The sequence below is a fragment of the Nannobrachium achirus genome (assembly GCF_963921795.1).
Source record: "Nannobrachium achirus genome assembly, chromosome: 6".
Lineage (NCBI taxonomy): Eukaryota > Metazoa > Chordata > Actinopteri > Myctophiformes > Myctophidae > Nannobrachium > Nannobrachium achirus.
This window is the reverse complement of record NC_137815.1, coordinates 39,129,952-39,141,345: the sequence shown is the minus strand read 5'-3', so window position 1 is coordinate 39,141,345 and position 11,394 is coordinate 39,129,952. Positions and strand designations below refer to the sequence as shown.

At 42.8% G+C, this 11,394-nt stretch overlaps 1 pseudogene across 1 annotated transcript in view; it reads left to right on the top strand.

Annotated features, from left to right (window-relative positions):
• The first annotated feature begins 5,367 nt into the window (after positions 1-5,367).
• The window catches only part of LOC308287674 (kazrin-like), a 197,688-nt pseudogene continuing 191,661 nt past the window's right edge, over positions 5,368-11,394 (top strand). Inside the window, exon 1 of the transcript XR_013963348.1 lies at positions 5,368-5,443. The product of XR_013963348.1 is annotated as a kazrin-like (transcript). The remainder of the gene's footprint in view (positions 5,444-11,394) is intronic.

The following is an 11,394-nucleotide window of genomic DNA, read 5'->3' as shown; positions in this document are numbered from 1 at the left end:
TACCAGTTTTATAATGCATTATAAAACTGGTAAGCACATTACCCTATAAGCACATTATAATGCATTACGAAAGTGTTATCACTTTTCTTTTCTAGATACTATTTCAGGATTTTCTGCTTTACCATGCACAGTCAGGACTGGAGCGATGGGGCGAAGTTCAAGGACAAGACGCAGGTTAGAACCCATGATGATTAGCTTAGGCTTTTACCTACATGGAATGCACTGACGGGTGTCATTTTATATACATATATATATTTATATATATATATATATATATATATATATATATATATATATATATATATATATATCTTATAAGACAATCTGAACACAAAATATTTGTATCATGCAACCTGAAGAATACTGCATGTACTGTAACATTCCTGTAACATTGTGTTGGTCTTCAATCGCATGAACGCTAGCGTCCGTTTCTGGCAGAGTTCGAGTTATGCGGGTGCCAGTGGGGTCTTAGCTCCCATAGTTAAAGTCTGGGACCCCATAGTCAACAACCCCCTTTGGGGTCTCTTTTTTTCTAAGTGTGTTTTTTTTTTTTTTTTTCTCGTTTTTTTTTATTTTTTATGTTCCATTGGAAGAATTTATATTATTTATGTTAACTAGATATACTAAATAAACATGTTAGACAGTAAGACTGAACAATGACATCACACCGTTTAATCCTACTATTCATTTTATTATTATAAATCAGGCGCATTTAATGTGGGGTGTGAGTCTTCCTTTACCGTCCGGGTTATAACACACTCGCTGCAATGGTTCCTACCTTTCCCCCAGGGCCGAGGAGGCCCTGGATGCAGACCTACCCAGCTGCGTGGTCTCGCCATGGCCTGGGCATAGGCTAAGCTAGGAACCACTGCATCGAGTCTTTGCACTTCTAGCCACGGCCCGGACGGCAAAGGAAGGCGGACACGCCGGACAGCAACAAAACAACCAAACAAAACAACGCTGTCTTAGCAAGACTGTAGCCTTAGTGTGCCTGTGCCCGTGACAATGTTTTTTTTAGTAAATAAATATGAACCCGACCCGCCTTGTTTTGAGAAAGAAAAATACCCATTTTAGCCGACTTTATGCTACCAGAACGGGAACTTTTGGCTGGATGGCTCAGAGCTCAGATCATCAGATGGAGGAATTGGGAACTGGAGGCTGAGCAATAATGGTGAGTTAATATGAACAGAAAAGACTGCCTGGAGTTGTCAACATAGCCAATGTGAAGCCCGAATTAATATTGTGAAAGGAAAAATATGATTTAATATAGGAAATACCCGTTTTAGCCGACTTTATATCCGCGAAATACCCGATTTAATATGATTTAATATAGGAAAGTACCCGTTTTAGGCGACTTTATATCCGCAATTACCCGATTTTTTTTCGCCGCCGCCGCCTTCGGCGCCGCCAGAATAGGGCTCCCATAGCTCTGTGGGTATAACTCGATCACTGGTTTCTGGGCATTTCATAATGGGCCAAATGTTTGCCAAAAAATAGCAGATCTACGAGCCAACAACGCTTTGAGCTTGTAGATCAGCTACTTTTGGTGAAGAGATTTGGTATTGGGTTCTGGGGGGCACTTGTCAACTAAGCACAGGCTTTAAATGGTAAATCTTAGATGGTGTGAATGTCTTTTGGAAGGTTGGAGTGTGTAAGTCAATGATGGCTTACACAGATATCGGTATAGACATATAACATAGTTGATATTAACATGGGATCAATATAAATATGCCCATGTCATTCGTGCAAAGGCCATTGGTGCTACTGCCCTGAGTAAGCCCTCTTTATTCTTTATTAGGATCCCCATTAGCTTCCACAAAGTGGTCGCTGTCTTCCTGGGGTCCGTACAAAAATGTCCAAACAGCAAAAAATTCCTACCTATAAATAGGATCTCTCTCATATTGCACTTTGAGACTGAGAATTTAAAGCATATTGGAGGAGCACTGATCGTTCAAAGCCTTACAATTCTATTTTCGATGATGGTGCATGTATTCGTCACTATGGATGTCGTAAGTCCTCACCTGGCCTCTGCATTGGCTGGGATCAGATTTGGCCGGCACCCCCATCTGTCAAGCGGGGACATTAATTGGCCATCAAACCCACTCTGCAGGCGATGTGCAGGAGTATCACGCTCCCAGCACTAAAACAAACTATCAAAAGAATTGGAATGCCTTGTGGACTAGAACTTCTCATTAGGCATTAGTCACAGTGGAAAGGTGCATGGGCCGTTAGCTTGACAGATCGGGCTAGCGATGAGGAATTAAGTGAAATGTGTGGGCCGGAGTTGATGCACAGGGATGGCTCTTTTCTTTATTCAGTAGGATGGTGAAATGTGTATCTGCCCCTGGCGCCATGATGGTATAGTTTATGGTTCCCCCGTGGGTTGCCTGTTGTTTATGGGTGTTCTTCAGTGTGTGTGTGTGTGTGTGTGTGTGTGTGTGTACACAACTACACATGCGCATGTGTGGGAAGAGGCCTGCTGCGCCATACTTGAGCTGTCAGAATGAAATATCACTGCACTCTCGCTTGATTGCTGTGTACGGTGCCTCAGCCGCATTCATAAAAAAACAATTCTATGCAGCCCTATGCCTGGACTGGATGAAATAAACTCCATGGACATGAGAAAGGCAGATATGAGTTGTTGAAGACCACAAAGCTTTTGCAGCCTCTTAGATCAACCACTTAAAGGAGTAGTCCACCCAAAACAAATACAATTTTAGTATCAATTACACACCCGTCCCACAAAGCCTTTAAATCATGGATATTTTTATCTTGTGGCATTCCTGAGCCAATCATTGGATGGCCGGGTGGCTGGTCAGTGTGTACCGGAGACTCCGATAGTCATCAAATTATTCACTCAGGAATGTGAGGATGAACAAAAAATCACCATGATTTCAAGGTTTCGTGGGGTGTGTAATTGATAGAAAATAAGTAATGTTTTGGTTGAACTACTCCTTTAAGACCTATTTTACACTTAAAACCTTTACATGCACATCGTATGACGTTGTCCCATGAAAATAGCAAACGGACGTTCTACAAGCTCACAACCTGTCGAAACCTTTTGCTATTTATTTATTGCGTGTTTCTGAACATTTGAGAAAATGCTTGCTTATAATGATTGTATAGCCCGTTCTGTCCTTTATGTGTATGAGCACAGGTCTCCATACATGGAGATCCATACCAATACATTTTGGCTATCCATACATGGAGATCTGTACTAATACACACAACACAAAGTGAAATCTATGGAGCGGTTTGCACCACTCACAAAAACTCAGGAAACTCTGTGGGAGAGGATGACTGCTGTTCACATATGACAGCATGCGTGCATTTGTGCCCCCCACTTCCTGTTCAAAGAGAATGGCAGTAAACCTGAAGTTGGACACTGAGAGGGGATGTAATCGTTTCTGTAAAGAGACAACATACTTTTAGTGTTCTGATTGCAGCATTGTAGTCCGATCTTACACATCACAATCCTTTGACCTGCAGTACTATGCACCACCTGCCTGAACCAGAGAATCCCACACCCCCTAACAGACTAGAGGCTCTTGAGTGTCCTGCCATTTCCTTTCAAAACAGGAGGATGTGAATGCTGTGGTCAAGTCCCCGGTGTGCAAGGCCTACCGGCATGGCCGTGTAACGAGATGGCTCCATGACAATGGGTTTCCTGGGAAAGTTTTTGCCTAAAGGGAAGTCTGTTAGATGGAGGAGTGTATATGTGTACAGTGCACAGTTCAGAGAGGTTAGGTTTTTAAGAGTGCCTACTAGTAGATGGCCTGAATGTGATCATGACAGAGTGAGATCTGAGGGTGTTGAAATAACTGTGTCATAGCATTGTCCAGAATGCACGTCTCCATGCCAACAGTGGCACAATGGGTACAATACAGCCTCCTGTGCCTTCAAATCCTGAGGGGGTTTATATTTACAGCCATTACAATATACTCTTTTCAACCCCTGACACTCTAACCATTCATTACAACACCCTGATACATACACGTTAACCTATATCACATCAAGGACTCAAACATGCCACCGGTACACCCATCCTCTCACGTGGAGACAATCGCCATGCATGTTCCAGAGCCAACTATCATAAGTTCACCAGAGTTATTTTTCAGTCAACTAAGACTTATTTTCAGTTTATGCTCAGCAGTTTTCTGCAATTTAGTTTCAAGATGAAGTGTCTGGCAACCAATTGCCGAAGTAGTCCTAGTTTTTCTCGCGCGCGCACACACACACACACACACACACACACACACACACACACACACACACACACACACACACACACACACACACACACACACACACACACACACACACACACACACACACACACTCCTCACGTTCGCATCCGCAATTTCTCGAGCACTGTGGGGGGAAAAGATGAAGAGCCTGAAGTTGCTGGAATCTGTTTCCTGGCAGCAGCTTGGGCTTTCAGATGGATCGGGGGGGATTTGCATGGGGAGGGGGGGGGGGGGTTAGAGATGTGAAAGGGGAAAGCAGGGAGAGCAAGGGAGATAGAGAGATGTTCCTGCTGAGGCACGGCAAACTGGGGGGCTGTGGAGAGAGGGGATGAGGCAGGGGGGAGAGGAGAGACTCTCTTCAGTCCCCTTCTCATTCTGTTGCCCCAGAGGATAGACGGTGCTGCCTGATTCACACAGGGGAGCCAGGGAAGGAGGGAGGAGGTAACTTTTACCTGCCTTCGATACCAGGATTTCCTCTCTCTCTTGCTCTCTCCCCCTCCTCTCTCCTCTTTGCCTGCAGCTGCAGAAGACTGTCAGCCCCAGTACAGAGTCTACAGACATAGCACAAGATCAGAGCACTGGTGGAGAAGCCGTGGTTACGGCTCCTCTATTCCTCCTCCTGCCACTCTCTCACAACGCACTCACGCACGCACGCACTCAAAAACACATTCACATACAAGGGATCCGGATAACTTTACCACATGCGCGCGCACATAGACACGCACAGACGGGCGAGCAGGCAGGCAGTCACACCCCCTCTCATTATCTGTGCAGTGAGCGGCGCTGCTCCTCCTGGTGTGAGCAGTGAGGGTCTGTTTTTCCTCCTCGGCGGCAGCAGAAGCAGCAGCAGCAGCAGCAGGACCGACCGGTCCAGGAGACAGCGGTTGCCACCGTGCTCTACGCTTCAGGACAAATCACACACAGCACCTTCTACAACTGAAGGCAAGCCCCCCTCCCTCTTTCTCTTCTTTTCCTCTGCTTTCTCAGCCATTCGTCTTTCACCTCTTTCTTGCTGTTTCTCTCTCTCTCTCTCCCTCTTCTCTTTCTATCCTGACGTGACGCAGTGTTTCTGACCTTCCCTCAACTACACCTCTCCTCAGCGTGTGCCAGTGGGTCGGCTATGGAGAACATGCTCACCTGCAGCCATGCCACTTTCTCCCAGGTGTTTGGACGTCAGGGACAGCTCATGCAAGCCAGTGAGTACCTGCACACACACACACACACACACACACACACACACACACACACACACACACACACACACACACACACACACACACACACACACACACACAACTCCTCCAGTGCCCCGTTCTCTTAACGAATTGTCAGCCGCCAGGCCTGTCCCGCATCGCCTGTGTGAGTGATCTTCACCCTCGGTCTCTCTGATGCCCTCCTCAATCTCATTGGCGTTTTTAATTTAGCCACTGCTGCGAGGCAACCCTGTCCGCGCCACTGTAAAATGTCATGTGTTAAGCCTCACTGCTGTAAGCTGCGTGCCGTTTTGAACCGAACAGGTTATTTTTTGTTCTGTATAAAACAAATCCAGATGGTGTGCCTATTTACATCAAGGGCAAGGAGCATAAACCATCTCAAGGCTTTCTTGGTTTTCATATGTTATACTGTACAATGTGTGGTTTTATGTTCGGAGAAAGGCTGATTGTGGCCGATGTTTCTGCCATTGATGATAAGTTACTGAGTGGCGCATTTTACATTTGCATTCCTGTACAGTGCTTTCAAAACAGAGCTATAAAAGCATATTTGGCAAACGTAGTGTGCAGGAGGAACTTGGAGGTGTGGCTGACTGTTTGTGTGTGTAATGTGTATGTGGGGGTACTCAGTTTGGTGAAGGGGCACAATGTGGGTACGGGAGGGGACACTGTAATGCCAAATTTCAACTGCTGTGGTTTGCTTTGGTCAGGATTTTCATCAAGCTTTTAAATAATGCCAATAGACGCCATTATCAAAATTGATTTTACTTTCTGACTTCTATTACGGAACTTATGGACCATAACGATAATTCTAGAGAGACATTCATTATGCAGTTGCATAGCATTACTGTTGGAGGGGAAGAGGAGTCATTCAGACCGAGAGGCAGGCTGTCAGGGATGCTCTCGGAACTCAGACGGATGGCTAAATTATTGAAACATGGATCTATTAAAAATGTCAGGGGCCCAAACACACAGAGCAGGGCCTGAATCCTCTGCCACTGAAAACACATTAATGATGTCTTATCTCTCTCTGCAAGAGAGAGATTGACTTGCGTCATGGCAGAAGGCTTCAGCCTGGTTGTGCCTCATCTGCTCTGGTGTATCTTCCTTCACAGAGTCATGCAGCAAGAACCTGTTCACAGGCTTTTGATGCCTCCCTCTCCCGTGAATGCAAATTGACTGTTCACACGCCAGTGTGTTGGGTAATGAGGAGAACCCTGGGCAAATATATCAAAATAAAACAGCAGTTTCAGTCTTGTTGTACGTGTCAGCTCCCCCAGCTCCCCCACATCAGTTTTGAGCTCCTGCGTTTCCTATCATTACTGTCTTCTGGAAGGTGAGGCTCAAAACAAACTCATTATCACCAACTCAGCTTTGAGTGAGCTAATACTTAGTGTGACCCTATCTCAAAATAAAAACATAAAACCAATATATACTGTGTACTGTATATATATAGATATACGGTATACACACACACGTGTATTTCTTTTTTATCCCACACTGAAAAACACGTGCTCCTTTGCTTTTTCGAATGAATTGCATTGCAGGCTTCCATCTGTTAGAAAAGAGAGAGCTCCCTTCTAGTTGCAATAAACTATCTTGCAATTATCTTATCTTCTGCCACATTCTGAAAACTCACCTCTTCAGACTCCACCTCACCTCCAGCGCACATTCCCTGAATCCCTGATTGGCGCCTATTTTGATGGATGCTAGTTATACAATGCAGATATAATGTATCTTGGTTACTTGCTCACATAATTCAGCTAATATTGTGCACCTCCATTTTCAAATTCGCCTAATGGTGGCATTATGAGCAATTCTTTTAGGTTTACCTGGTATCCTAGCATCTTACCTGACCCTTTATTTGTTTGACTTTGGGTTCATGCCATTAACTCGGATCAATTTACAATTTAGGCATTTAGCAGACGCTCTTAATCCAGAGCGATTTACAATAAGCAAGGTAATACATCAATACAATAAGCAAGGTCAATACATCAACATCAATACATCAAATGCATGGAATCAATCTAGAAAAAAGAAATAACGTAGGTAGACCAAGCACCTAATCAGTAAAAAACTTTATATAAAACCTAACCATACCATGAGTTGTCTGCCAATCTGTCCTACCGTCTGTATGCATTTAGCCTATTAGAAGACACAATTCTGAATATAAGGAGAGAAAAAATAAACCATCTCAATTGAAATACATAAAGATATGGATGATGAAGACATTGAATAGAAGAAACGTAATCATTAGTGGAATATGGTAACAATCAAATAGGAATATATCCTGACCAGGGCAGGAATTTCAGGGAGGCCATGAAGGCCATGGTCATCATTGCCCCTCAGTTTGGCCTTGTGCTACTCAAACAAATTGCATGCCCTGAGACCACAGTGGCCATAATGCCCCAGATGACTGTAGAACCACTTTCTCCTCTCTTGTCAATATGTAGACACCAGTGTCTCTCTTGTCAATATGTAGACACCAGTGTCTATTTCTTGTCAATATGTAGACACCAGTGTCTCTTTCTTGTCATAATCCTTAATCTTTAAATTGAATTATTACAATGGACTAACATCTTGTTTTATTTGATGGCCTTCCTGCCCTGGCATTTGGCCTTTGTGCCCAAAAATATGGACAACACAAAAGGCCAAGTGGCCTTGCCCCTAAAATGATGACATTCCAGGGCCTGATCCTGACTGATCCCATCGCATTAAAGTGATAGTTGTTTTATGTTTTTATCTTTTGTTTTTATGCTAAGTTGTTTTGGGGAAAAGTTATGAATGTAGTTGCAAGAGATACACATTCCAGTCATATCTTGGGATATTTCATTTGAAAGAAGTGAACTAATTGTAACTTTTGAAATGATCTGTTGGCTAACAATTTTACAATTTAGGCATTTAGCAAACACTCTTATACAGGGTGAATAAGCATGGTAAACTCATTGTACAGAGAGACAGTGTAGTGCCTCAGTAAACTAGGATCACGATTCACAGGTAAACCAAGAACATAGCATCAGTCTAAACAATGTGCTATCAAAATAATAAGCTGTACATTGATAGGATATCAAATAAACAATATACCCACTAGCATCTGTCTAAATAACACACCATCTAAATTACATTTTTATGGTCAAGAAAAACAAGCCTAAGTAACAAAAAACATGGGAACAAATGGGACCAATGTATGTCTACATGGTGGTCATATCTAGGCCAAGTGCTAAGGGCTGAGGTGGAGTCTGAAGAGGTGAGTCTTCAGGTTACGGCGGAAGATTGGGAGAGTGAGTCTGCATTTGTTTCCATCTGCAGCTATGCGTTGTTTTTCTAAGACTCAGTTTGTATTGAATGTTTTGTCAGAGTGAATGTTTTTTGGGGTGTTTTAACTGTTCTCTACTTCAAGCCTTTTGGCACAGAGAGAGCTGTTTTCTCTCCTATCCTTTTTACAGTAGCTATTGAAATGGAAATGGTTTGCTGCCTTTTTAACGATTTAACATTGGATACACTGGAGGAAGAAACAAAAATCATTGTGTAGCAGCTCAAAAGGCTATCGGTGCTGTGGAATGTTTTCTTACACGTTACTCAATGCATATACCATCTCAGTGGCCTTGTGGTTTCAGTGTCCACCCTAAGATTGGGAGGACTGTCAGGTAAAAAGAAAAAGGCTTATGAGTAGTGGCAAGTCGTGCAGTACTGGGAGCTGATGGTAGGTTTGGCGCACCTCAGCAATCCATCTCCCCGGGGTCTATCTAGCACGTTGTGACGGGGATAGACTCCCATGTTTTCGGCAGATACCGACGACAAGCCTGTCCGACCAACTTACTTACTTCATTTGGTTGGGGTTCTATAAAACACAGGAGGAATTGGCAATGCCAATGACTAGATGTGAGAAAAGTTACAACTAGAAAGATGCAATTCTGGGAAATTGCAAGTGTGGAATCTGCTGGGAAATGTATTCCATCTTACCATTTGTCCCTTTCATCTGTCAGTTCTTGTCCCTATTTGAGTGGTGCCAACCATTCTGTCCTTGTCCCTTTTATGCCCATATATGGAGATCCCTGATGTCATCAATATTAAGCCCATATCTTGGAAAGCCCATATATAGATATACTGTGTCATCTCATGTGGTCTATGATGTCAGACATCTATGATGTCTCTCATCTCCATATTTGGGAAAAGTTAAATTTTTGCATTTTCCCATTCAAGTTAATGGATAAAATGTAGTAATAAATTAATATATAAATTAAACTCGCATTTATTAAGATTTAACATATCTCTTAGCAGCCGGTCAATTTGGCATAATGGTCCAAGTGCGTGCCACCAAAACTGTGGGAGGAGTAGCGTGGAAAAATAACGTTTATCCGGAAAGATGGAAAGAAAGTCAGACAAGTGCTATAGTCTGGGTAACCACACTAATTCAAATGTTTATTTAAATATTTTAAACCAAGAACAGACTCTGAAACGGAAGACTTGCAAAGACTTGATTCCATTGTTGATCGTTCCATAAAATATTCTGTGCGTCGTTACAAAGCGAGATTGTTAAATACTAAACTGAAAAGGCATAGACGCAACATAGAGGACTATAAAAGATTAGGCCTACACACTACCTTCTCCAGAAGACTGTTACGCACAAAGCAGCCAGTGCACGTCAGCCTTCAGCAGCTCCTCACCACCGCCGGGGTTGGTCTGACAGAGAAGACTCATATCTGACAGGGACTTGACTCTCGTCAGCGATTGCAACAGCAGCAGTGAACAACCTTTTTCTAATAGAACGCAGCAGATACTGCAGGTGTGTGGGAGGCGGTCACACCAAGAACAGGACGGTGTCCTTCGAATTCGCAGCCTGTCTACAACATGATAAGCAATATTCTGTATACAGAACGACCAAATTAACCTTTTGTCTAAGGGCCTGTCATCTCTCCTGAAAAGAGTAATCAATGCTATTGACTTGAAAGTAGATTGTTTTTTCATTTGTTTTGTTCAAATTAAGCTGAAACACTTGTTTTCCCATAACAATTAGACTGCAATTAGAACTCCCTTTTGGTCTTAGCGACGGTTTTGCCGCAATTTGTCTAATGGTTCTATATAATTAATTGACTGGGGTCCCCCAGAGCTCTAATACTAGGCCCCTACTTTTCCCTAGCCTAGTAAACAACCAACTTCCGTAATCTGGGCGGGTACGAGGCTAACTTTTCCCCCCTCTACACCAAATATATGTATCTTTGCCTAAATCTACAAGTGAACGTGTAGATCTGCTAAAATGGCAGGATGTTCACCCCAGAATAGGGACACTAGGGTTCATGTGGTTTATACATTTTGGCGGATAGTAGGAAAGGACATAATGAAAATCACTACTAAACGTCCTCATGTCCCAGAAATGATCTATTAAAGAGAGAACAGCAGTGACACAGCTAATGAATTCTAAAGATGTGGTAATCAAACTTGCTCACAAGGGAGGTGCCATCTGTGTCCAAGATGCAGATAAACTTCAAACCTACGTCTGATATGAAATTTATGTCTAACCCGACTGATTTCCAGGGGTTGAATCTAAATTAAACTTTTTATAGAGTAAACATCCCACTCAAGTTATATTTTACCCTCTTCCTTCCTAGAATATGTTTGTCAATAAGTAATTAATGAATCCCCAGACTGTGCTGTAGTGGCTCAGACTCTTTGCCGATGACAGAAGTGAATGATTTCTTAATAAATTCCTGTTTACAGACCACCATAAAGTCTTATATTAAAGATTCAACACTTTATAAATAAGATCTCTGATCTTAATTATATTCCAGATGATGCTATTTCATTAACCATAGATGTGGCTAACCTACCACATGAAGTTAATCTTGAGGCCTTTAAATTCATTTGACAGAATTGGGACAACTGCAGTTATGAGTTCAACTTCGGTTTGGAGGTTTTGTTACTTTTTTATAGATAAT